Below are 6,000 nucleotides of genomic sequence, written 5' to 3'. Positions count from 1 at the left end.
ATTTTCTTCTCTGCTCTAGCTGCCAGGAAACCTAGAGATATGTTTTCTGTTCAGATGAAGGAATATTCTTTAGCTCAAGCTGATATGATCATTCTGTACTCGATTCCTTTGAAAGTCTGTAACATCCTTGGACAAATCTCTTTGTGGCTGCCTAAGGCAACTTTGTCTTTAATGAATTAGCTAAAGGTTCTGCCACTTGCCTTCCCTTTTTGTTTTAGAGACACCCTAGAGAGGAAATGTTTTATTTCTGATACTCAACAACATTCCTTTTCATTTCACCCAAGAAACCAAAAAGGTTTTTGACCAAGAAGATAAATAAGAAGGTGGAGGCCACATTTCCAATTTGAACATAAATGAAATTATGCTTGCACATGGGCACAAAAAATGAGATTATTTTTGTTACAAGATACAACTAAGATATGGATCACCTTCAGGATTGCTCGTTTGTCTTCAGCTGTTAGAAAAAGCTCCATAGTTTGCTTCCAAACAGTCAATAAAGAGTTTTCAGAGTCATAGGATGAATTTTCTTATAGGTTGCCATAGAGACTAGGGGCTAGTTCTATTGGATTCCTCAGCTTTTTATTTTTAGGTAATGGTCCAGTTACTCAAAAAAAAAAAAAAAAAAAAAAAAAAAAACTATAAAAACAGCTTTTCAATAGAATCGTATATGAGTGATCTTATTCTTTTCCAATTTTTTGAAAATGTAGTTATATTGTTTGTAATCAAAATTAAATTTATAAAGCAAACGTTGTTGTGACAACAAACTGAATTACCATTTGTAAGGCTGAAGTCCATAAATTTAATCATAACAGTTCTCTGCTCAGGCTACAGGAAAGTGGATTAAAATCAACGTGGAGAATTTAATCTGAAGCCTGGAAGAGAATTCAAACTGGTTCCAGATACTGTGAACACAATGTCAGGGAGAATTCACTCTTAACTTTGTTAGAGAAACAAAAGACCTAGGTAACACTGCCCAGTTTAGCTGTCAGTAAAACGGCAAGAAACGTGTAGTAACTATGTAAACATATGATAGCAAACCCGAATACCTGCCCCAACACACACTATACACACGCATGTATAGCACAAGCATACACATGCAGTATAAGCACCATGAAAACGAGGACTTTTTCTATTTTGTGGTATCACCAGAATCCAAAAACTGTCTCACAGTAGTAGGTACTTAAATATATGTTGAAGAAATGATTAGAATGCAAAAGGCATACAAAGATACCAGTACAGAAGAATATACCGCCTCTAACAAGGGCATGTTTCCACAAATGCTTTGCATTGTAAGAACACATAGAATAGGCCGGGCACAGTGGCTCACACCTGTAATACTCGGGAGGCTGAGGCAGGAGGATCGATTGAATGTGAGAGGTGGAGGTTGCAGTGAGCCGAGATTGTACCACTGCACTCCAGCCTGGGCACCAAGAGCAAGACTCCGTCTTGGCTCACTGCATCCTCTGCTTCCCAGGTTCAAATGATTCTCCTGCCTCAGCCTCCTGAGTAGGTGGGATTACAGGTGCCCACCACCATACCTGGCTAATTTTTGTATTTTTAGTAGAGATGGGGTTTCACCATGTTGGCCAGGCTGGTCTCGAACTCCTGACCTCAGGTGATCCACCCACCTCAGCCTCCCAAAGTACTGGGATTACAGGCATAAGGCACCATGCCCAGCCAGAAATTTTTTTTTTAATATAGAAAGAAGATGATAGACATAGAAGAGGGTGAAGATAATCCTTTGATGGCTTTGAAGTACAAAGTCTAACAAATAAAACTAGAAAAATATATTTTCTATATCTAGAGCTATAATGCAAAACAGGTGCCCCCAAAAGAAACGAGAATTTTCAGGCAGATAAAACATAGCATATGTTGGCCAGGGTGGTCTTGAATTCCTGACCTTAAGTGATCCACCTGCCTCTGCCTCCCAAAGAGCTGAGATTACAGGTGTGAGCCACTGTGCCTATAAATCTTGATAAAGTAAACATATTAAGCCTATAAAGCTTGATAAAGTAAAAATGATATGAGCAAAAAACAAGAGTGAAAGAGAAGGGAAAAGGAAAGAAATATACCTATGCCAATAATTACATGGCTTGTAGTATACAGACAATTGATACTATGTAAAACTGAAACATGCACTTAAAAGAATATATAACATTCCAACCTCCTTGCACCAAAGTCTCACAAATCAGCTCGAAGAACTACTCACATAACCAAACACCACCTGTTCTCCAATAACTAATGGAAGTAAAAAATTTAAAAAAAAACCAAAAACATTCTTAACAGCTTTCATTTTTTAAAAACCTATAGGAACAGAGGAATCCTATAAGAATGAATATTTCCTAAGGTGAAAAAAATGTATTAAAAGTCTAATATTTCTTTCAATTAAATTTCATTTTTTTCTTGTGTTAAATTCAAGTGAAATTAAACTAAAAACTCAGTTTTCTTAAAAAGCAGCATAAGTTTATCATGATGGCTTACCTCCATAATCTCAGAATTTTGGGAAGCTGAGGTGGGAGTACTGCTTGAGCCCAGGACTTCAAGACCAGCCTGGGCAACACAGTGAGACTCTTCCTCTATTTAAGAATTAAGGCTTGAGAAAATACTGAACACCTGTTAATTAAAAAAGAATTAAGGCCAGGTGTAGTGGCTCAAACCTGTAAGCCAAGTACTTTGTGGGCTGAAATGTACTTGAGAAAATACTGAACACCTGTTAATTAAAAAAGAATTAGGGCCAGGTGTAGTGGCTCAAACCTGTAAGCCAAGTACTTTGTGGATCCTTTAGATGCAGGAGTTTGAGACCAGCCTGGGCAACATTGTGAAACCCTACCTCTACAAAAAAAAAAAAAATTATATGTCTGTATATTAGCCCCATGTGGTGGTGTGCACCTGTAGTCCCTACTTGAGAGTTTGAAAAGGGTAAACCGATTGAGCTAGGGAGGTCAAGGCTGCAGTGAGCGGTAATTTCACTGCTGCACTCCAGCCTGGGTGACAGAGCAAGACCCTGTTTCAGAAAAACAAAAACAAAATAAAAAACGCAGCTTGTATAGAATGAGCCTAATCTTTTTTTTTTTTTTTTTTTGAGATGGAATTTCGCTCTTATTGCCCAGGCTGGAGTGCAATGGTGCAATCTCGGCTCACTGCAACCTCTGCCTCCTGGGTTCAAGTGATTCTCCTGCCTCAGCCTCCCGAGTAGCTGGGATTACAGGCATGTACCATAATGCCCGGCTAATTTTGTATTTTTTTTTAGTAGAGACGGGATTTCTCCATGTTGATCAGGCTGGTCTCGAACTCCTGACCTCAGGTGAGCTGCCCGCCTCGGCCTCCCAAAGTGCTGGGATTACAGATGTGAGCCACCGTGCCCGGCCTGAACCTAATCTTTTATACAATTACGAGAAAAATAGGAAATAAACATAGATACAATATTATTATCTGACTTACAGACCTTATTTAAATTCCATTAGTTGTCCAAAATGTGTCCTTTATAACAAAAGAAAACAATTTTCTGGTCCAGGATACAATCCAGGTTCATGGGTTGCATTTGGTCGTCATGTCTCTTTAGTTTTCTTTAATCTGCACAGTTCCTCAGTCTTTCCTCTTTTATAAACTTGATGTTTTTTTGGGACGTATAGGCCAATGATTTTGTGGACTGTCCCTCCATTTAAGCTTGTCTGGTGTTTTCTCAGGATTAGATTTGGAATACGCATTTTTGGTAGAAATGTCATATGAGTGATATTTTTCCTCAGCTCATCATCAGAACTGGCCTGTGGTGATACTGCAGGAGGGGCAGGGCAATAAATACCCTGACCTCACTCTCCTTCGTCCCTCATTCTCCCCCTGGTGCTCCCCATTGCTGGAATACACTGGCGTTCAGCGGGAACGCCATTCACGTAGTCCAGGTACAGAGTAGCTCCTGAAGCCAAGTGCTCAGTCCATGAGGTTTCAGGTGTAACTCAGGAGCTGCTTTTTAGTGGAGCATAATTAACAACAGTGGTGGACATAGCCTTTCTCAAATATTCTAGGACTGTTATTCTCCTGCTGTGGCATGCCAAGCGTTCTATGTATTACCTTCATCTGCAAAAGACACTTCCACAATTATTGTGTGTGCTGGTCATCAGTGCAGTGGCAGGCAGCTGGCTCCACACCTCAGCTTGCTGCAGATGCCTTTTTGCTACACACCCTGCTCAGAATTTGCAGCCTCTCCATGCGTCCATGCTGTTACACACACACACACACACACACACACACACACACACACACACACACACAATTAGGGGAGAAAGGACCATTCTTTCCTTCTTTCTTTTTTTTTTTTTTTTGTTTTTTTGAGACAGAGTTTCCCTTTTGTTGTCCAGGCTGGAGTGTAATGGCATGATCTTGGCTTACCACAAACTCTGCCTCCCAGGTTCAAGCCATTCTCCTGCCTCAACCTCCCGAGTAGCTGGGATTACAGGCATGCACCACCATGCCTGACTTATTTTGTGTTTTTAGTAGAGACGGGGTTTCTCCATGTTGGACAGGCTAGTCTCAAACTCCCAACCTCAGGTGATCCGCTCACCTTGGCCTCCCAAAGTGCTGGGATTACAGGTGTGAGCCACTGCGCCTGGCAGAAGATTCTTTGTTACAGAAGAAAGCCAACTAAAAAATGTAGACGAAATGATGGAATTTGAAAATCACCATTTGGCAACCATAATAGTAACAACTGAGTTGGGCAGGAGTCATCAATTGATGCTGAAACAAAAAGTCATGGGAGAGAAAGTTTGAGGAATAACAACATTTACTAAAAACAGACTAAAAGTATTTTTCCACAGGATACTTACTATTACAAATGAAAAACAGTAACTCTATAGTGGAGAAGCTTAGCACACGCCACCTTAAACCAGTAAACAAAATTAGTATCACCAGTAGTGGGACATATTGATATCATGTGCCTCCTGGTGAGTTTTATGGTATTCCAACCAAAAGTGTGCAACTTGAATCTAACCTGAGGAGATACCAGAACTCAAGTTGAGGACATTTCATAAAATAACTGCTCTGTTGGATGGGTTGACTTGTGAATTGTGACTCCCCAAAAAAGTTATGTTGAAGTTCCAGTCCCCAGTATGTGAGAACATGACCTGATTTGGAAATAAGAGTTTTTGCAGATGTAATTAATTAAGATGAGGTCCTACTAGAGGAGAATGGGCCTTTAATCCAATATGACATGTATCCTTATTAGAAGAGAAGAAAAGACACAGAGACACAGACACACAAAGGGAGAACATCAATCACAGCTCACTGAAATCTCAAACTCCTGGGCTTAAGGGATCCTCCCATTTCAGCCTCCCAAGTAGCTAGGATTACAGGTGTGCATCACCATGCCTGGCTAATTTTCTTACTTTTAATTCTGTGTAGCAATGGGGGGTTTCACTATGATGCCCACACAACATTATTGGGCCATTCAGAGTTTCAACCTCTTCCTGGTTCAATCTTGCGAGGTTGTGTGTTTCCAGGAATGTATCCATTTCTTCCTGGGTTTCTAGTTTGTGTGCATAGGGTGTTCATAGTAGTCTGAGGGTTTTTGCATTGCTGTGGGGTTGGTGTAATGTCCCCTTTGTCATTTCTGATAGTGTTTAGTTGGATCCTCTCTCTTTTTTCATTAGTCTATCAATCTCATTTATTATTTCAAAGAACCAAGTCCTGCATTTGTTGATCTTTTGGATGGTTTTTCACATCTTAGTTTCATTCAGTTCAGCTCTGATTTTGGTTATTTTCTGTCTTCTGCTAACTTTGGTGTTGGTTTGCTCTTGTTTTTCTAGATCCTCTAGGTGTGATGTTAGGTGGTTAATTTGAGATCTTTCTAACTTTTTGATGTGGGCATTTAGTGCTATAAGCTTTCCTCTTAATCCTGCTTTAACTGTGTCCCAGAGATTTTGGTATGTTGTATCATTGTTCTCATTAGTTTCAAAGAGTGTCTTGATTTCTGCATTAATTTCATTGTTTATACAAAAATCATTCAGG

Source organism: Aotus nancymaae, unplaced genomic scaffold, assembly GCF_030222135.1.
Source record: "Aotus nancymaae isolate 86718 unplaced genomic scaffold, 86718_ANA_hifiasm-v0.15.2.pri h1tg000019l, whole genome shotgun sequence".
Taxonomy (NCBI): Eukaryota; Metazoa; Chordata; class Mammalia; order Primates; family Aotidae; genus Aotus; species Aotus nancymaae.
The sequence above is the reverse complement of the archived record's forward strand: the minus strand, read 5'-3'. Positions refer to the sequence as shown.